General features: G+C 42.8%; 2 long non-coding RNA genes across 3 annotated transcripts in view; one reads left to right on the plus strand and one right to left on the minus strand.

Moving 5' to 3' along the window:
* LOC134284024 (uncharacterized) overlaps positions 1-22,735 on the plus strand; it is a 1,044,900-nt gene that overhangs the window by 148,441 nt on the left and 873,724 nt on the right. The window lies entirely within an intron of this gene.
* Positions 4,238-5,709, minus strand: LOC134291373 (uncharacterized). Its single transcript, XR_009999054.1, has 2 exons — positions 5,213-5,709; positions 4,238-4,703 (listed from the first exon to the last, which is right to left on the minus strand). It is a non-coding gene; the product is annotated as an uncharacterized LOC134291373 (long non-coding RNA).

Consider the following 22,735-nt stretch of genomic DNA (forward strand, 5'->3'; position numbering starts at 1 on the left):
ACAATAAGCGTTTTTATATATTTTTGAGATGTTATGGGCCATCCTTACTGTTATGTAGCTTAGTTGATGAAAACAACCACTGTCACATGAGGTGTTTTTGTTTTAGACAGCAACGTTGAACAACCATATAGGATCCATGAACCTTTTAACTCTCAAGGGTCACTTCATGATAGTTTTGGGATTATTTTAGTCATCTAATCTTTCATGGATACACAACTTTACATCTATACTTGCAATGCTAGCCTGCTACACTGAATAATGATACATAATGAAACATACTTATATTCTTCAAAGACTAGTAGGCATTTGTAGTGTATGCACATCGCATACAAATCCAATTCCAATACAATCCAAATCCAATCCAAATCCAATCCAAATCCAATCCAAATCCAATCCAAATCCAATCCAAATCCAATCGAAATCCAATCGAAATCCAATCGAAATCCAATCGAAATCCAATCGAAATCCAATCGAAATCCAATCGAAATCCAATCGAAATCCAATCGAAATCCAATCGAAATCCAATCGAAATCCAATCGAAATCCAATCGAAATCCAATCGAAATCCAATCGAAATCCAATCCAAATCCAATCCAAATCCAATCCGAATCCAATCCAAATCCAATCCAAATCCAATCGAAATCCAATTGAAATCCAATCGAAATCCAATCGAAATCCAATCGAAATCCAATCGAAATCCAATCGAAATCCAATCGAAATCCAATCCAAATCCAATCCAAATCCAATCCAAATCCAATCCAAATCCAATCCAAATCCAATCCAAATCCAATCCAAATCCAATCCAAATCCAATCGAAATCCAATCGAAATCCAATCGAAATCCAATCGAAATCCAATCGAAATCCAATCGAAACCCTATCGAAATCCAATCGAAATCCAATCGAAATCCAATCGAAATCCAATCGAAATCCAATCCAAATCCAATCCAAATCCAATCGAGGGGCCCAGAATCAAAGGGGTGTAAGTGACCATTTTGTCGATTTTGAGCTGAGCATATCATAAAATTCTTCAGATTTCAAGCTTTCAGGAACATTTTTAAGTTTGTTTTTACGATGATTGGAAAAATTACAATAAATCAGAGAAAATTGTGTTGATTTTGAAACTTCATACATTTTGTATGGGAAGAAAAAAAGGTCAAAAACTTTAAACCTCATTTACTCGAAAGTGGGTTTTTGTCACTTACACCCCTTTGCTTCTAACCCCCTCAATCCAAATCCAATCCAAATCCAATCCAAATCCAATCCAAATCCAATTCAAATCCAATCCAAATCCAATCCAAATCCAATCCAAATCCAATCCAAATCCAATCCAAATCCAATCCAAATCCAATCCAAATCCAATCCAAATCCAATCCAAATCCAATCCAAATCCAATGCAAATCCAATCCAAATCCAATCCAAATCCAATCCAAATCCAATCCAAATCCAATCCAAATCCAATCCAAATCCAATCCAAATCCAATCCAAATCCAATCCAAATCCAATCCAAATCCAATCCAAATCCAATCCAAATCCAATCCAAATCCAATCCAAATCCAATCCAAATCCAATCCAAATCCAATCCAAATCCAATCCAAATCCAATCCAAATCCAATCCAAATCCAATCCAAATCCAATCCAAATCCAATCCAAATCCAATCCAAATCCAATCCAAATCCAATCCAAATCCAATCCAAATCCAATCCAAATCCAATCCAAATCCAATCCAAATCCAATCCAAATCCAATCCAAATCCAATCCAAATCCAATCCAAATTCAATCCAAATTCAATCCAAATCCAATCCAAATCCAATCCAAATCCAATCCAAATCCAATCCAAATCCAATCCGAATCCAATCCAAATCCAATCCAAATCCAATCCAAATCCAATCCAAATCCAATCCAAATCCAATCCAAATCCAATCCAAATCCAATCCAAATCCAATCCAAATCCAATCCAAATCCAATCCAAATCCAATCCAAATCCAATCCAAATCCAATGCAAATCCAATCCAAATCCAATCCAAATCCAATCCAAATCCAATCCAAATCCAATCCAAATCCAATCCAAATCCAATCCAAATCCAATCCAAATCCAATCCAAATCCAATCCAAATCCAATCCAAATCCAATCCAAATCCAATCCAAATCCAATCCAAATCCAATCCAAATCCAATCCAAATCCAATCCAAATCCAATCCAAATCCAATCCAAATCCAATCCAAATCCAATCCAAATCCAATCCAAATCCAAAACCAATCCAAATCCAATCCAAATCCAATCCAAATCCAATCCAAATCCAATCCAAATCCAATCCAAATCCAATCCAAATCCAATCCAAATCCAATCCAAATCCAATCCAAATCCAATCCAAATCCAATCCAAATCCAATCCAAATCCAATCCAAATCCAATCCAAATCCAATCCAAATCCAATCCAAATCCAATCCAAATCCAATCCAAATCCAATCCAAATCCAATCCAAATCCAATCCAAATCCAATCCAAATCCAATCCAAATCCAATCCAAATCCAATCCAAATCCAATCCAAATCCAATCCAAATCCAATCCAAATCCAATCCAAATCCAATCCAAATCCAATCCAAATCCAATCCAAATCCAATCCAAATCCAATCCAAATCCAATCCAAATCCAATCCAAATCCAATCCAAATCCAATCCAAATCCAATCCAAATCCAATCCAAATCCAATCCAAATCCAATCCAAATCCATTCCAAATCCATTCCAAATCCAATCCAAATCCAATCCAAATCTTATTCAAATCCAATCCAATTCCAATCCAAATCCAATCCAAATCCAATCCAAATCCAATCCAAATCCAATCCAAATCCAATCCAAATCCAATCCAAATCCAATCCACATCAAATCCAAATCCAGTCAGAATTCAACCCAAATGCTATCAAAATCCAGTCCAAAGCCAATCTAAATCCTAACCAAATCCAGACCGAACCTGATCTAAATCCAATCCAAATCCTATCAAAATTTCATCCAAAATCTCATTCAAGTATCATTCCAAAGCCACTTCAATACCTATTCTATCCAAATTGATACCAAACAAATCAAGCCAAATTCAAGTAAAATTCAGTTAGAACCTTATCGACATCCTAGCCAAATTTCTATTGAGTCTCGCACTAACGTTTTCCATTAGTTTCTCATTAAAGCTCACATCTAACATGCAGCAAGCTATCATCCAAATTTTCGTTGAAATCAAAGAGATTCCCTAAAAATCACACCATTTTCTTTTGCAGCTATTTCTTAAAATTAATTTTTATAGTTCAAACAATATTTTCAGTTATTTGAGCAGCATTCTGGAATTCACACCGGACTTCTCATTAGAACTTTGGTTTAAATCCCAATTAAATCTCTATTAAAATTCGTTATCCATTATGACAAAACAACCCATGTTCCCTCTACACTTTCTCCTCATTATTCAGGCCATTTCGGGCCGCGATTAAGTACTAGAGACGTAAACCTTTCCCTGACACAGACTTCAAGTCAGAACTCTAGTGATGAAACCCGACACGGGATGCCCGATTAGGAATACAGTAAAACCTCCATGAGTCGATATTGAAGGGACCATCGACTCAAGGAAATATCGAGTAGTGGAACAAAAATCCTTTGGGAAGCTTTTTGGGGGACCATCATAGTAACCCAGAAATTATTTTTCAGTATGGAGAAAATTACCTCCATGAGTCGATATCGAGTCAAGGAACATCGACTCATGGAGGTTTGACTGTAGTTTTCCTAGACAAAACCGAGCTATGAACACAGTAACAAATGTTGTGAACTGAAAGGCAAACTGCCAAATAAAAAACATTTCCAGGATTACTGATGGGCCTAAACCAATTAATGAAACCTCGTCATCCTGTGATCGGAAGATGTTATCCATCTGGATAACAGAGCACATTTATGTTCTGTATTTACACTTAATTTATTTCGCCGAGGCCGGCAAAATAAATCGCCGAGAATCCAACAGCTGAGTGCTCGGTAAAAATCTCGGTAAAAGTTCAAATTGCCGACTAGGCTGCAAACTTGATAAACATCATCTGTCAAAATTTAACGAGTGGCTCGGTAATATATTGCCGAAAATTTCGGCATACATTATTACCGAAATTCAGTAAATGTTTGTTTTCTTTCATGGTTTTCAATAAGAAGAAGCAAAATAAAACAAAAAAATATAATTAGGTTAAAAAATTTATTCAGAGATGAACCAGCCTAAGGCAGGAAGCCTCTTTAATAACAAAAAAAATAGTAAAAATACAACTTCACACTTCCCCCGAGGTCTCTTTCTCCCAATCCTCCTTATACACGCTCGCGGATGCGCCGGGCCAGCTGGATATCCATCGGCATGATTGTGACGCGCATGATGTGGGTCGCGCACAGATTGGTGTCCTCGAACAATCTGATCAGGTACGTTTCGCTGGCTTCCTGCAGGGCAGCAGCGGTGGCACTTAGGAAGCGCAGATCTATCTTGAAATCCTGCGCAATTTAACGCACCACTGGAGCGGCAACTTGCGGATCAGCAACTCGGTGGACTTTCAGAAGTGACGAATTTCCCGCGGAGCTACCGTTTCCGGCAGGTAACAATGCGGCTTGCTTCATGACGATCGAAGTAGCGTCCCGACAGCAACCAAACAGGCACCAGAAAACATTCCTCCTTCAACGCTCCTTCTCCAAACCAACGAGCTGAAAAGATAATTAAGAGAGGATCTTTATTGAATATTCATATAAGATGCATATTTACACAGCATTAGCTTAAAGCGAATTTAATAGGGTCCTAAAATTAAAGACGAAATCTCGCTTATATTGAATAATACGATCAAGCATGGTATTCTAATCGGAATTGTACTTTACTTGAACTTGAAAAACAAAGGAATAATGAGAAAATTCGAAATAAGTAAAATGGTAAATAGTTCTACTTTGACATTTGAGGTCAACCTTGTGTGACTGAGCTCGACATTTTTCCCACTGGGATTTCAAAAATGTTCCTATCTGACATACACGGTGAAAAAAATCACTCAAAGTATGTGTTATAAGCTAGGAACGAGACAAAAGGCTAAAAAAATAAAAATTATATATTTTCAACTATGGTAAATAAAAACGTCAAAAAATGAGTAAATGTGTACTCTTGAACCATATATTGTGGTTTAAAACAAGAATCCCGATAGGTCTTTAGGAGCGTATTGCTTACTTACGAGATAAAAATTCCATCGATGTTTGCTTAAAAAAAATCCTTCTACCATTTTTTTGGAGATGGCACCCAGACGACAACGTGTCCGTTTTCATTTTTGACAGATGCGCTTTACCGAAATTCAGTGACATGATTGCCGATTGCTGTGGCAAAAAAGTTTGCCGAAAATCAGTAATGAACGTATATTACCGAATTTCGTTATTTTGGACAAGTTATTTTTAATGAACTGTCAAATTTCAACGACATTTCAGTTAAAATAAGCTTTACCGATTGAGTTCGTTATTCGTATTTACCGAGATCAAATTTGGAGATTAAGTGTGTTGTGCTGTGTAAATTTGTGATGTTTCTTGTTTGTGCATTTGTAAGATTATGTGTATCGTGATGTTAATCTCTCTGTAATAATTAATTTCTTTTATTTTTGTAATAATATCTGAAGGCAAATGTGGGACGCGTCCGAGTATAAGGACTACAGCCACGAACTTGGTGTTGTGGTAAAGAACTGTTGATTCAGTTTCATTTTTGCAATCAAATCTAAACAAATAAAATAGATATAATCATCACGGTTGGTAATGTTGTGTTACTCTAAACAGCAAAAAATATATTATTACGGCTGTAGACTCCATGCTATATATTGCTGGGCAGTGTGTACGATTCGGAATATTCCGTAGCTATGGCAAAGTCTCTGATTGTATTCTGTGAGCTCCAGTAAGTATAATAGATTATACAATATAACTCGATAAAACCAAAACAAAAACTTCAATTGCTGTAGATGCTAGATTTTGAACATCATACTAGTTTGGATGACCCCAGTTATTCTGATAATGTTTATTTATCATTCAGGGGATTTACTGGACATAATAGACTACGATTTGGATGACCAAGGATATCCTGACTTATCTGTGATGTATTTTGAACTTTCAGAAGACTTACTGGACTTGATAGATTACAAATTGTAGCTTTGTATAATGAAAGAAGTTACCGTTACACGCGTAGACATCAGTATCAAAACTCAAGAACAATTTGGATTAGACCCGTACACAAAAAAAGCGTCAAGGGAGGGGTTTTTGCTAATTTTGGTAAAGGGCGGAGGGGCGCCTAGTATATGGAAGATCGGCAATGGGAGTAGTTTAACCCCCAAAACCCCTCCCTTGTGCACGGGTTTGATTTGGATGACCAGGATATCCCGACTGACCAGATACTGTATATTGAACTTTCAGAAGGCGCACTGGACATTATATAATACAAATCATAGCTTTGTATGATGAAAGAAGTAACTGTTACATCCGTAGACATTAGGATCAAAACTCAAGAACAATTTGGTTGATCTAGGATATCCAAAAACAAAAATATTTTGCATCATATTCTACCCTTTTTATGCTTTTGAGTACCAAAACCACAGAAATGTGTTGAAAAAAGTCTATAATAACGCTTGGAAAAATTTCGACTTCAAAGGGTTAACGTGTAAAGACACTTTTGCATATAGTGTAATGACACGAAATGTTCCAATTGGAATTCCAAATTTACTATCAATGTCATTCCAACTGAGCAGAAGATCTGTCAATCGCGCTTTAAATGCATTGCTCAGCAGCATCATCGTCATAATGCGGGAATCGTCGTCACCAGCAACAATCATCAGATTTCGTGTCTTTAGCATATAGTGTCTTTATTTGGCATGTGTATTTCGCGTGGCAGGCACGAAATTGAACCCGTCACCCTCAGCATGGTCATACGCTTACATGAGGTCCGAGAGGATTTAAGGGGCTTTAGAGGCATTTCAGGAATTTTCAGTGCATTTTCGGCGGGATTCAGAGGCGTTACGGAAGCGTTACGGAGGAGATTTAGGGGGTTTCAGATCGTCCCAGTTGCGTTACAAGCGGCCCGAGAGGGTTTCAGGGGGATCTTGAAGGCATTTCAGGAAGTTTCAGAAGATTTTTAGAAACCCCATAACATGAAACGCTCCTGATATACTCTTTGATTTATAGGTGTTCTCTTGAAACCCCTGATACGAGCCTGACCTAAAATGCCTCAAAACGCCCCTGAAACCTCCGTAATCCCCATTCAAAGCGCTCTTGAATTCATCATGATCAATTTGAAATGCATCTGAAACTCTTTTAACGCCTTTAATAGGGTACATAAACCCACCGGAAAACACCTGAAAATCTCTTGAAACACCCCTGAAATGCTATGAAACGTCCCTTAAACCTCTAGGAACGTCCTTAAAATGTTCCTGAAACACCACGAAACCCTTAAATTACTCTGAAATACCTTGAAACGCCCCTCAAACCCCTTGCAACGCCCTTCAAATGCTCCTGAGATCCCTTGACTAGTCATTAAAGCCCCTTGAAACGTCCCTGAAACCCCCTTAATGCTATTGAAATTCCCCTGAATAGATTACCCGCAGGGAGTGCTTTCAATGTTGGTCATCAGGAGTAATATCATTTTATTTTGTATGGCGAAAAGCATCTAAACTCAAATTTCTCGAAATGAAAAGTTTTAACCGAAAAAATATTTGTAGGCAATAAACCGGTCATCATTGTGCACAACCGCTACCAAATATTTTTTTCGAATAATGTGTTCCTCTTCGAGAAACACGTCTTTAGATGCTACTCGCCATACAATATTTTTGCGATTTACTTTTAGCTGTTTCGCGCATAGAAGCTAGCGCCACATTGGTCCATCCGGAGAGTAGGAAAACAGCCAAAGCATTTAATTCATTCCCCGTAACCTTATTAAAACGCCAACACATCTTGACAGATAGCCCCTGGAAGGTTCCTCAAATCCCATGAAACAACCCCTTAAAACGCCCCTGGAGCCCCTTAGAACCCCCTTTTTGGGTTCTCTGGGAACTTTCTGGAACCTCCCTTAACCCCACCTCATTCCCTCATTGGAACCCAAACTTAGTTTATGCATAAGTTTCCCTTTTTTAATACCTTTTTGCCTTTCTCGTATACCGAAGTGTACTGAAAGGCTATATGTTCACTCAAAAAATGAATTTTCGATAGAAGGCTCGGAGGATCAAGTCACATATACCAATCAACTCAGTTCGACGAATTGAGATGATGTCTGTATGTCTGTAAAAGTTCACTCGTCTTTAAGGCACTTCCCATTAGCCATTGAATCGAACCGGAATTTTACCGCATTGTTTGCTATTTAAAATGACTCGGATCGGTCGAGGCGTTCCGGAGTTATGGCCATTTCAGTGACCCAGATCAGCACCGGTGGAACTGGCCGTATATGAAATTGAAACATAAAACTGCGGAGAATTTTTAAACTATAGTATGGTTGACGATTTCTCTGTGAAAATGGACACTGGAGACCAGAAATTTCATTATGTCGGCCCAAAATTCAAGATGGCAGCCTGATATTCAAGATGGCGGCTCCAAATTTAAGATGGCGGCTGCTGTTTTTGGCTCTAATATCAGACAATATGGGTATATTTGGTATGAGGAAGATGTCCGAAGTCCTGAAATGGCAACCAGAATATCCAAGATGGAGGTCTAAAATCCAAGATGGCGGCTCCAAATTGAAGATGGCGACTGTTTAATGGAGGTTTAGGACCTGAAACCATGCAATATGGGTATATTTGGTATGGGGACGAAGTCTGGACTTCAAAAATGGCGACCAGAATATCCAAGATGGCGGTCTAAAATCCAAGATGGCTGCTCCAAATTGAAGATGGCGACTGTTTAATGGAGTATTAGGATCTAAATCCAAGCAATATGGGTATATTTGGTATATGATGAAGATGTCCAGAGTCCAAAAATGGCGACCAAAATATCCAAGATGGCGGTTCAACATTCAAGATGGCTGTTTAATGGATTTTTAGGCTCTAAAATCATACAATATATTTATATTTGGTGTTGGAAAAATATCTGGAATCCAAAAATGGTGATTGAAATATCCAAGATGGTGACCAAAATATCCAAGATGGCGATTCATAATTCAAGATGGCGACTGCTTAATGGAGTTTTAGGACCTGAAATCATGCAATATGGGTATATTTTATATGGGGAAGAAGTCTGGAATCCAAAAATAACAGCCAGAATATCCAAGATGGCGGTCTAAAATCCAAGATGGCAGCTCAAATTTCAAAATGGCTTCTGTTCAATGGAGATTCAGGCTTTAAATCCATGCAATATGGGTGTATCTGGTATTGGGAAGAAGTCTGGAGCTCAAAAATGTCGATAAAAATATCCAAGATGGCGACCAAAATATCCAAGATGGCGGCATAAACTTTAAGATGGCAGCTGTTTAATGGAGGTTTAGGCTTTAAAACTGTACAATGTGAGTATATTTAGTATGGGGAAGACAACCGCAGTTAAAAAATAGCGACCACAATATCCAAGATGGCGTCTCAAAATTCAAAATGGCGGCTGTTTAATGGAATTTTCGGCTTTAAAACCATTCAATATGAGCATATCTGGTATGGGGAAGAAGTCTGGAGTAAAAAATGGCGACCAGAATTTCCAAGCTGCCGGACTTAAATCCAAAATGGCGGCTCAAAATTCAAGATTGCTGTTGTTTTTCAAGAGTTTAAGGCTCAAAAATCAAAAGCTTGATAAACGACATGATCTCTGGTGCTATGAAATGGATTTCCATTCAACGTATGAAAGTGCGATGTTCATCAACATGTCACTTGATTTGGGTTGAAATATGTTTTCGAAGGCACGAGAAAGGTGCCATCATCACTAGGTGGTTTGATTGGGGGTTTTTAATTTATGCAGTCCCATCCATGTGCATAAATAGAGGTTTCAGGTGTATCATGAGTTTGATGTCATTTAATAGCTTTATAAGACTGATACAAATTTAATTTTGTCTTTTTATCTCTCCCTCCTTCAAAAAATTTGGCTGGATTTTGCATTTTGAGAGGGTAGATTAAAAATATTTATCAAAAAATCGGGTTTTGGTCAAAATTCTTTAACAAATCCGATGAGTTTTTAATATTTTTCGGATTAAATGCTTTATTATGTTCACTCCCCCCCCCCCCCCTCGACCAGCCAAAGAGTGGTAGGACCTTGGGTAGGACAAAAAGTGAAAGAAATATTTGAAACGGCCTAACAGTAGATTATGTAATACCATTCGTGAGCTGAAACTGATTTAATCAAACATGTTTGTACATTTCATGAGGTCGGTCAAGCCGATCAATGTTACCCCATTTTGAGGTTCTATTCGTACCATTGCACTAAGGGGAGCTGACAATCACGCGTGAAGAATCTCAACCAAATTTGAGAATTTTATTTTGATTCATTATTGTTATACTTGATACTCTATATAAATTTAGCATAGCTCCAACATACACAGTGATTTTGTGGATTGGTCCATAGCCTTTATCCGATAGTAAACTCGATTTTCTTTAATTATCATGATTAGAAACTGTTCGTAGTCAGGTGTTCTAATAAACTCGCTGCTATCTCTGTTTAGAGCCAACGCGTGGTATACGAAACCATGCGCCATTCGTTAGAATCCAAACCTGAAGAGCGCTGTAAAATTAGCAAATGTGGAAAATCTGACAGAATGTGGTGTTGAAACTCTTGCGGCTCGGCTCGGTGATACATAACTCTCGGGCCGTATGTTGCCGTTGCTCGTCTGTTGCCGCCGCCGCAAGAGTTCTGCTTTGAACAACAACCATCGCGCCGTTTCCACCGAAATCGTAAGCATAGGGGTGGTACGACGACGACGATACGTTGTTTAGAATGGATGAAACCACATTCATTCCATGAACGAAGAAGAGCTATGCTGGCTGGCTGGCTGGCGGTGGTGCTGGGTTAGAACATAATCCATTTGCAGAGTGGCGGCGAGCCAAGTCGGTTGAAGTGGTTCTTAGCAGTACGGCAGGATGTGTAAAATTACGTAATGGAAGCATGGATTAAAGAATGTCCGGCTGTTTTCGGATTTGAGCTTTTGAGCCGGGCAAAAAATTGTTGGGATGTAAACTCTTCTGAAATATGCGGGTTTATAAGCTTGAGAGGGCTCTCTGGTTGTACATCACAGGGTCTTATAGAGTTAATGACAATTTATGGAAAACACTAAAAGTACTTGTGTGTAAGGATTGAAGTATAAGATCTGAAGCAAGGATAAGTCGCTGTTCAATATTTCTTCCACGGAGCACAATACCTTCCCCCTAATAGCTTTCCCGTTACATCATAAATTCAATCGTTATCTCAAAATGACACCGATGAAAATTTCAAAAGGATGATTTATCATTACTGCGAGCTCGCTAAGGAAACACACCAAACACACCTAATCAATCGATCACGGAACCATTTTCCGAATCTGTCGCCATCAACAGGGATGCCAGGTAACATTTTCAAATGTCCTCGCAAGGCACGCTAAAATGTCTTCACATGTCTTCACACTCCATATTGTGACTTTGGTATAAAATTAATGTTAAAAATCAAAATAAACTCACTGCGCTCTATATCAAGTAATATAGCGATGAGCTTTGCTTTGCTTTGGGAATTGCTTCCGAGGTTTCCAGGTAAATTTATTCAGAAGTCTTGAAGAATTTCTCCAGGAGCTTTCCGGGAATCCCTTCATGGCTTCCTCACGAATACCATGAAATTCCTTAACAAACTCCCGGAGATTTCCTGCAGCATTTGTGATAGAATTTCTCCAAGATTACGCAGGGAATCTCTCCATGATGTGACTGAAAATAAATACTGACATAAGCTTTCCGAAAATTCCGTCCAGAACTTCCATGAAATTTACTTCAAGAGTTCCCCAAGAAGTACTCTAGCAATAATGCACGGTTCTCTCAGGATTTCCCTCGAATATTTACTTTTGTTTTAATCCCTCAAGAAGTTTCTTGGAAATAATTACAAGAGTTCAACAGAAAAACCCGGGAATTCGTTCAGAAGATCTTGGGAATTCATCCTGGAGTTCCTTAGACATTCCTCCAAGAGTTCATCGGGAATTCCTCCTACAGATTCTCGGGAATACCTACAGAAGATCCACGGGAATTCTTCTAACAATTCTTTGGGAATTCCTGCAGGACTTCCTTAGGAATTTGTCCTTGAATTCTTCGGTATTTCTTCCAGGAGATTCTTGGGAATTCCTCTTGAAGTTCCCCGAGAATTCTTCCAGGCGATCCTCGGGAATTCCTATAGGAATTCCTCGGGAATTCCTTCATTAATTCCCTCTGCAGGAGTGTCCAAGTTGATGGCGCTTACCCGTTTCCTACGCTGTGCTTTTTCTTCTTTTGGCCAAACTACGCCGGTTGGCGTGGGCACACGATAGGCACAAGTACCCTACTTGACGATCTGGCCTGGGATCACCTGTACAGGTAAGTTTCATGCACCACAGGCAGTGGCGATCACCCTCAATCGCAGTGGAAATGGCACATACAGCATGCACACGGTAAGTACGGCCTTCACTAAACAGCAGCAGCACGATAGCACGACGGGGACAATCGACACAATCCAACGACGCACTAAGTATTTTCTCTCTTCAGGTACGTATAACACCACTTTTCACTTACGACGATAGAAGATTTATTGAACGCTCCATGCAAACTTTGACTAACAAACTTTATTCGGATAAATTAGGACTTTGCTTTTTATTTCCTATTGGATTGTTCAGCTGTTCACAGCTCAGTGGTTCGATTCTGACTGAGTGGGGTGGCTGGCAGAGTGTGCTGGTTCGCTAGCATCATCGTCAGCTGGGCTGACTGAGTTGCCAGAATGACCAGAAAATCTACGACCGCTAGCACCAATCAACAAGTGAGAAGTTGCATCTCACGCAGTGCCACCAAAATTCGACATTGAACCAACACACCCGCCGCCTTGAACCATTATGTTCAACATAAAAAAGGTAAACAAACAACATTACAGCTATCACTATCACTACTTGGATAATTTGCATCTTAAATCTAACATTTTCTCTTGTTTTGCTTAAATTAAACTGGAAATTCACGGATCAGGAATCGCTTATGAGCCGCCGGACGAAGCTGGACCATCTTCCGCATTCGGGACCATCGACGAGGAGGGCAGCAGGCAGATTTTAGTAATCGGTCGAGTGATTATGCCGCGGGTAGTTCGGAGTGTGACCACTCGAACAAGATGATCGTTGCCCGGAAGAACTGATTCGATGCGAGCTAGTGGCCACCGAATCGTAGGTTGCATTTCGTCTACAAGTATGACCATTCGCCCTGGAACTATCTGCTCATTTCGCTGCCATAGACGGGTGTCTTTTTGCAGCTCCTGCAAGTATTCCTGTCGCCAGCGCGTCCAAAATTGTTGCACATGCTGTTGCAGTTGCTGATGGTGTTGTAATCTGCTGGTGGGAATGCTGCGGACGTCGGGGTCGGGCAGGGCGTGCAGAGAGGAGCCGATGAGGAAGTGTGCAGGGGTCAATGCAGCCAAATCATTGGGGTCTTCTGTCATAGGAAGCAAAGGACGGCTATTCATAATTGCTTCGATTTGCATCAGGATTGTGCACATATCTTCAAAGGAAAGTCGAGACGACCCCAACTGACGGTAGAGGTGTTTTTTGGCTACCTTGACGGCCGCTTCCCACAGGCCACCAAAGTGGGGAGCTTTAGGTGGGGTCAAGTGCCAGGTTATTCCCTCATCGGAACAAAAGGTGGCGATTTCGTTCTGCTGGGACCGGTCTTGGAACCTGGAAAAAAGCTCAGCCAGCTCGTTTTTCGCTCCCTCAAAATTCTTCCCATTATCTGTGTGGATATGAGCAGGCCGGCCCCGCCGTGAGATAAAGCGACGTAGGGAACACAGGAATGCTTGAGTGGACAAATCGCCGACCAATTCGAGATGCACGGCTTTAGTTGAGAAGCATACAAACAGGCACAGATATGCCTTGGCAGGTGCGGCACGTTTATGAATTGGGCGGAGGTATAGTGGACCAGCGTAGTCGATACCTGTGACGCTAAAAGGACGACTTGGGATGACTCGCTGGGCAGGTAGTTGACCGATTTGCTGTTGGGCAGGAACAGGATTCAGGCGAATACAACGAAAACAGTTTCTAACGACGCTTTGAACTAGTTTTCGTCCTCGTGGTGGCCAGAATTCTTCCCGAATCGCCGTCAAGAGCTGGCGCCCGCCGCCATGTAGTAGTTTGCGATGGAAATGTTCTACGATGAGGCGTGTGAACGGGTGCTTTGTGGGTAGCAGGGCAGGGTGCTTCGCTTGGTAGGGCAGAAGGGCAAAGTTAAGGCGACCTCCGACTCTCAGCACTCCCTCTGGGTCAAAGAATGGGCTCATGTTGCGAATGTGCGATTGCTTCGATACAGTTTCCTTCTTCTTCAACTCCTTTATTTCCGCAGCGTATCCATCCTCCTGAGCTAGTCGGATGAGAATGGTCTTGGCATTGGCAATTTCGGCCACCGTGAGATTCCCTGGAACTGGAGTAACATTTCCAGAGGGCTGTGTACGAAGTTTCGAACGGGTGTTTCCAACGAAGCGCATGATGTATCCGACGACGTGAAGGAGGCGATTGTAGGAGGACCAGCGGAGAAAAATCGGGTGAATCGCAGTGGATGTTTGGACGAGAACGACGGCAGGCTTGATCTCCAGTTGCTCAGCTGGTACTCCAGGAGGAATTGAGGCCGGCCAGTCTTCATGTGGCCGTGCCAACCAGTTTGGACCATGATGCCACAGCTCGCTTACGATGAATTCCCTGACCGTCATGCCGCGCGAGACCAAGTCAGCTGGGTTTTCCACTCCGGGGACGTGCTTCCACTGGCAACCGTGTGTATACTGTTGTACTTCCGAAACACGGTTGGCTACGTACGTCGGCCATGTGTTCGGAGGTGAGCGAAGCCATTGAAGGGTTACTGCCGAGTCGGACCAGAAGAAGGACGCGGACACGTTGACGTCGATAGCCTTCTTTATTCGGTCGTGAAGATGGGCAGCGACTACAGCTGCGCACAACTCCAATCGAGCAATGGTGATTCGCTTAAGTGGGGCTACGCGGGATTTGGAAGCAAGAAGCTGGATTCGAACTCTGCCTTGATTATCCTCACAGCGCGCGTACGTACACGCACCGTAAGCACTCTGCGATGCATCAGCGAAGGTGTGCAATTGGATCACAGAATCAGGAAGCAAAGCGTAACGGTCGACACGGTGCTCAGAGATGTCTGCAAGTTCCTGATGATATTTTTCCCATTTTGATCGCACTGGTTCGGGCACAGGATCATCCCAGTCACCGGATAGCAGCCATAGCTCTTGCATGATGATTTTTGCCCGAACAATCACGGGGGAAATTAGTCCGAGCGGATCAAAAAGCTTCGCAATATCGGAGAGTATCGATCGTTTTGTAGGTGGCCCTTCGCTGCTTCGAACCTGTGAGTCAAATCGTAGAACATCTGCTTCTGGTTCCCAGTTGATACCTAGTGCCTTGATTGTTTCATGTGGGGCGAATTGAAGCGAGGATTGAGTGCCAATATGTTCGTCACTGAGGCCCTGCAAGACTTCCAGTCGATTTGAAGTCCACTTTCGAAGCTCAAAACCGCCTTTCTCCAACAATTGGCCGAGTTCATCGCGTAGAAGAATAGCTTCCTCGACGGATTGGGCTCCGCCAATATAATCATCAACATAAAAGCTCTTTTTTAGCGCTGGAGCAGCTTTGGGGAATGGTTCACCCTCGTCTTCTGCCAGTTGCTGGAGAGTGCGAGTCGCCAAGAAAGAAGACGGTGCTAAACCGTATGTAACAGTGAGGAGTTCATAGGTCTGCACCGGAGATTGCTGTGTGAACCGCCACAGAACACGTTGTAGCGGAGTATCGTCGGGGTGAATCAGTACCTGCCTGTACATCTTCGCTATATCGCCGACGAGCGCAACTGGAAAGGTCCGAAACCGCAAAATAATGTCGATCAGTTCATCCTGCACCACAGGACCCACGCATAGAGCTTCATTCAGAGAGAAGCCGGTAGAGGTTTTCGCAGAACCGTCGAATACGACACGGAGCTTCGTTGTCGTACTTGCTTCCTTAATCACGGCGTGGTGGGGCAGGTAATAAGCTGGAGAGGTTTTTTCGTCGTCCACGTTGACCAACCGCATGTGGCCAAGGGAGAGATACTCTCGCATAAACTGGTGGTATTCGTCCTTCAATTGCGGAGTTCGTTCCAGGCGTCTTTCCAAAAACTCGAACCGTCGATAAGCGCTGTTCTTCGATTCGCCGATCATTTTGTCGAAGTCGGGCTTCCGGGGGTAACGAACAATGTATCGACCTTCGGAATTACGGGATACTGTTGAAGTGTACAGGGTTTCACAGTGTCGTTCTTCGATGGAATAGTTGTCTGTCGTCGTCAGCTCCTCTGCCTTCCAAAATCGCTCCAAGCTATCCTCTAGTGAGATCATTGACACAGTGACCGCTTCGCAGACGGTCGACGTAGACTGAACCGGAGAATTTGAGCCAGTCGATCCAACAACAATCCAACCAAACACACTATCGACTAAGAGAGGGAGGTTTTTGTCGAGCTGAATCCGTGCCGCGCTGGGGAAGAACGAGTAGAAGTGTTTTGCCCCTAGAAGCATGTCAATTGGTTGGCTTTCATTGAACGAAGGATCTGCGAGGTACAAATCCTTCGGGATTTTCCATCCGGTGGTGGAAATGCTTTGCGAGGGCAGGTTAGCAGTTAGTTTGTCCATCACCAGGAAGTTCACACCGCACGAAAAGTCTCCCTTCCTTGACTGCACCTGGGCGAAGACAGATTCGCGTACTGAATTGGATTGCTTGCCGGCTCCCTGTACCGTGATATCCACTTTCTGTCGTCGTAGTCGTAGAATTCTAGCCATTCGATCCGTGATGAGATTCGGTTGGGAAGCACTGTCCAAAAGCGCACGAGCTAGGTGCTCTATACCGTAGTCATCGACGATTTTCACGACCACGGTTAGCAGAAAAATGTTCTCTCGAGGCTGTTGCAATGCTGAGTTAACTTCAACAGTGGGAACGGGCGCCGATGCAGCAACCATGGACTGTGTGGGCGATTCTACAACAGAAGAAACATTTGACGAGGTGGACGTAACCGGAGCAGCAGGGCTAGGAGCGGAATCTTGATGACTGGACCTTCGAGGAACATCGGACTGCTCAGGGTGGAGAAGCGTATGGTGACGTCGATTGCATTTCCGACAGGTGAAGCTAGACGGACATTGTCGAGCAAAGTGTTTCCCTTTCAAGCAATTATGGCACAACCGTTTGGAGTTCACAAGCTGCTGCCGTTCGGTCGGTGTAAGACTGCTGAATTGCTGGCACTTCCATACTGAATGCGACTGATTACACGCGATGCACTTTTCTCCTTGATTTGTGGTTGCTGCATAAGACGAAACACGAAACTGTGGATGATGATGATGGGGCTTTCGAGTCGGATGAACAGAACCACCAGAAGCGGGCGCTGAATCCGGTGCATGATGGTTCACGGAAATCGATTCCAGTACCCGCGTCCGTCGTTGAAGAAAGTCTATTAGACAGGCGTAGTTTGGATCCGTCACAGTCGACGCATGGTCCTCCCACGCCTTCACGGTATCGTTATGAAGGCGGGTGCATAGCAAATGCTCCAAGATGGAGCTCCACGAACCGGTCGGTTCTCCCAATTGATGCAAAATTTTCGTATGTCGCTCAAATTCGTCCACCAACCCGTGTAGCGACGCAGCAGTCTCCTTCTTCATGCTGGGGATGTCGAAGAGCGCCTGAAGGTGGCGCTTCTTGAGAAGGTAGTCGTTGGAATATCGATTCTCCAATGTCTGCCAAGCCAAGCCGTAGTTAGCAGAACTGATTCCGATGGACTCGATCAACTGAGCGGCTTCCCCCTTGACAGCTGCTCGTAAGTAATGAAATTTTTGTATGTCCGGTAGGTCCGGATTAGAGTGAATGAGCGCCAGGAATGTATCGTGGAAAGCCAGCCATTGCATGTAGTCCCCGTTGAACTCGGGTAGGGAAATCGTCGGCAACTTAATCCCAGAGAGAGTGGAGGACGCCTGAGGGGGTTGAGGGAATGCGTTGCTAATAACAGGAGGCGGAGGCAATTTCGAAAGCAAGCTGGCCTTTATTGTGAAGAGACGAGGTTCCAAATCAGCCCGAAATGTCGCATGCCCTGCCCTACCTTCTTCCGTCGTTTCTTCGTCCTCGAGTTGCGCTTGAACGGTCTCCAAGCTGTTCCAAACACCGTTGAGGTAGTCCAGTCTCAGCGGTAGTTGTGCCTGGTCCCTCTGAGCATCGAAGTTGGCAGCAAACTCCTCTGCCCGACCCAACGCAGCAAGCAGAGTGTTCCTCCTGGCTAGCAGCTGGCCTCGCTGCTGAGCCTCCATGGCGCAAACGTCCAGATGGATACCTGTGGACCAAACGGACCAAGAGTAGACCCACGCAGAAAACAATTAACTACTTGGAAAGGTGCTCACCTGTTCCAAGGCAAACTGTGCCTTGTATTTTAAAATCAGCCAACAGGAACTCAGCGAAGTACCGTCCGTACTGAATCGTCGAAATGGATTATCCGGTCGGAAATGCCCCCGATGGACCTCAGGGATGTCACACGATGACCGATGAAAGGGCGTAGTAGCTGACTATCATACAGTAGTAGCCTCACCACGCGTTTTGGTTGGTTAGGGACGCCACAGCAGCAAGAAATAGCACAAAATCACTGGGCAGGATGTTTCAGACGAAGTGCGTCACAAATCGCTTGATATGAGCAATCTCGATGTAGCGATGCAAAGATGAAAGCGGCGAAATCCGGTATTCACCACGGCTGGGGACGCCACAGTGAAACAATAGTCCGATTGTTCTCGGAGCTCGTCTTCGCAATGGCGCTTGGAGGCCAAAAGTATTGGCACACTCCGGATGCACGACGGCCAATGTCGAGCGGGAACGATTAATGCATGCAGGAAGAGAGAGAAAATATCTAAAGGGTACCTGTGGGTACAGCAAATCGAACTGGACAGGTCTTTACCTTCCGCTCGAAAGTTCGAGCCTTGTATTAATACAATACAGCAACAGCCAGATCCAGAACAATCCAATGAGCCGATGTCCAAGATGGCAGCGCCCAGTAGGTAGTTCACCACGCGGTCCCAGCGTATCCTGGTCACGGCACCAAAAATTAATGATGGCGCTTACCCGTTTCCTACGCTGTGCTTTTTCTTCTTTTGGCCAAACTACGCCGGTTGGCGTGGGCACACGATAGGCACAAGTACCCTACTTGACGATCTGGCCTGGGATCACCTGTACAGGTAAGTTTCATGCACCACAGGCAGTGGCGATCACCCTCAATCGCAGTGGAAATGGCACATACAGCATGCACACGGTAAGTACGGCCTTCACTAAACAGCAGCAGCACGATAGCACGACGGGGACAATCGACACAATCCAACGACGCACTAAGTATTTTCTCTCTTCAGGTACGTATAACACCACTTTTCACTTACGACGATAGAAGATTTATTGAACGCTCCATGCAAACTTTGACTAACAAACTTTATTCGGATAAATTAGGACTTTGCTTTTTATTTCCTATTGGATTGTTCAGCTGTTCACAGCTCAGTGGTTCGATTCTGACTGAGTGGGGTGGCTGGCAGAGTGTGCTGGTTCGCTAGCATCATCGTCAGCTGGGCTGACTGAGTTGCCAGAATGACCAGAAAATCTACGACCGCTAGCACCAATCAACAAGTGAGAAGTTGCATCTCACGCAGTGCCACCAAAATTCGACATTGAACCAACACAAGTATTTTCTACAGAAGTCCCCGAGAATGTATTTTAGAGCTCCCAGGAAATTCCTTTAGGAATTTCATGGAAATTGCCCCTCGAGTCCCGAGAATTTGTCCAGGGATTTACCGGGAATCCTTTCATGGATTCCCCCGAGGATTCCCATCACGGAAATTCCTTTAGAAGCAACCGAAGAATTCCTGCAGTAATTGAGATAGAATCACTGCAGGGTTTCCCAGGGAATTTCTCAATGATTCATTTTTAATTTAACTACATAAATTATCCGGAAATTTAAACCAGAATTTTCACGAAACTTACTTCAGAAATCTACCAACAAATCTTCCAATGATAATACATGGTTCCTCGGACTTATTTCCAAAAGTGCCACAAAAAATTCCGGAAATTTCTCCAGAAGATCTTCGGGGATTCATCCTGGAGTTTTAAGGAAATTTCTCAAAGAGTTCTTCGGAAAGAGTTCTCAAAGAGTTCTCATCCATTCCTTAAGAAGATAATTGGAAATTTCTACACGATATTCTCGGAAATTCCTCTAGTAGAATATCGTGGAAAATGGTAGAGAAATTCTCAATGATCTCCAGGAGAATTTCGCAAGGAGCTCCTAGAGAAATTCCCAAGGATCTTTTTGGGGAATTCCCGAGGAACTCCTGAAGGTATATCTGCGAATCTCTGGGAAAGATGCCCGAGGAACTTTTGGAAGAATCTCGAGGTAATCCTGGACGAATTATTGAGGAACTTCTGGAGGAATTTTCGTAGAACTCCTGGAAGAATTCCCAAGGAACCCTTAAAAAAATCCCGAAATAAATCCTAAAAGACTTCTTGAGGATCTCCTGGCGAAATTCCCGAGTAACTCGTAAAGGGGTTCCCGAGGAATTCTTAGCAAGATTCCGAAGGAGCTCCTGGAGGAATTCCAGAAGGAGTTCTGAGGCATTCTTGAGAAACCCCTCGACCTATTCCATAGTAGCTCCTGGAAGAATTTTTGGGAAACTTATGGAGAAATTCCCGAGGAACATCTGAAAGAATTTCCGAAGAACTCCTGAAGGAATTTTCGAGGAACTCCAGAACGAGTTCCTGTAGATCTCCTAGAAGAATACCTGAAAAACTCCTAGAGAAATTCCTGAGGAACTTCAGCAGGAATTCTCGAAGAACTCTTGGAAGAATTCTCGAGGAACTCCTGGAGGAATTCCGAGGAATTTCCTAGGAACTCCTGGAGGAAATCCCGAGGAACTCCTAGAGGAATACCCGAGAATCTCTTGAAAAGTTTTCCGAGGAACTTCTGGAAGAGTCTCCGCGGAACTCGTAGAGAAATTCCCGAGGAACTCATGGATAAATTCCAGAAGAAATTCTAGAAAATTTCACGAGAAACTCCTAGAGGAATCCTCTCGAGGAGCTTCTGGAGGAATTCCGAGGAAAACATGGAGGAATATCTGAGGAACTTCTGAAGAAATTCTCGGCAAACTCCTGGAGGAATTCCAGAGGAGCTTCTGTAGGAATTTGCGCGGAGCTCTTAGAGGTATTCGCGAGAATCTCTTGAAGAGATTCCCGTGGAACTCCTGGAAGAATCCTCAAGGAACCCGTGGAAAAATTCCCGAGGAACTCCTGGAAGAATTCCCGTAGAACTGCTCGAGCAATTCCCGAGGAACTCCAGGAGGAATTATCGAGGAGCTTCTTTAAAAAAAAATCCGAGTAATACATGGAGGAATTTCCTAGAACTCCTGGAGGAATTCCAGAGTATATCCTAGAGAAGTTGCCAAGGCACTCCTGAAGAAATTCTAGAAAAAAATTCTGGAGGAATTCCCAAGGAACCTCTAAAGAAATTTTCAAGGAACTTCTAAAATTCTTCGTGAGGATCTCCTTGAGATATTCCAGAAGAACTCCTGCAGTAATGCCTGAGAAACTCCAGGAGGAATTTTCGATAAACTCCAGAAGGTATTTCCGAGAAAATCCTGGATGAATTCCCAAGGAACAGCTGTAGGAGATCGCGGAGAACTCCTGGAAGAATTCCGAAGAACTCCTAGAGTATTTTCTAGGAACTCGTGAAGGAATTCTCAAGGATCTTCGAGAGGAGCTCCCAAAGGACTCCCGAAGGAACTCCTGGCGATCTGCTGAAGAAATTCTCGGCAAGCCACTGGAGGAATTCTCGAGGAACTCCAGGCGAAATTTGCGAGGAGCTTCGGGAGGATCGCCTGGAAGAAATCCCGAGAAACTCTTCAATGAATTTCAAGAGGAATTCCTGATAAAATCCTGGAAGAAATCCCGAGTAGCTACTGGAGAAATCTTAAAAGGCTGCCTAGGACAAATAACCTGTTTTAAGAGATTTTTTGAAAAACTAGAGAATAGCCAGATGAATTCCCAGTTGAAACTTCGAAAAATTCTTAAAATAACGTCTTTTAGAATCTTTGATGACAAAAAGTTCTTGAATGAAATTAAAAATAATATTACATATATTTGATTGTTCTGGAAGATATCTTGAAGCATTCATGGAATGTATTGCTTGTTCATAAAAATTTTGCATTCTTTATATAACTGCTGATCTGAAATTAATTCAATAAATCAGCATATATCCTGAAATTTCCAAGAAATTGTAGTCGTCATCTTTCAATCGTAGGGGTGGGCGGGGCATTATGGACACCCGGGGCAGAATGGACACCCTCAATATTTTGAAATATGCGAACTTTTTTGAACTTTTAATGAATGGAGAATATAGTCCATTTGTCTAAAACGTAGTTTCAGGAAATGAACATTCGAAATTAAAATTACACTTGATTTTACACAAAAAAGTTGCGTCCTCCGTTTTTTGTGCATGGAAATTATAATTTTCACACCATCTAAAATAAGATTTAGTGATTAATTTATTGCAGGTCGATTA

Source organism: Aedes albopictus, chromosome 3 (assembly GCF_035046485.1).
Source record: "Aedes albopictus strain Foshan chromosome 3, AalbF5, whole genome shotgun sequence".
NCBI lineage: Eukaryota > Metazoa > Arthropoda > Insecta > Diptera > Culicidae > Aedes > Aedes albopictus.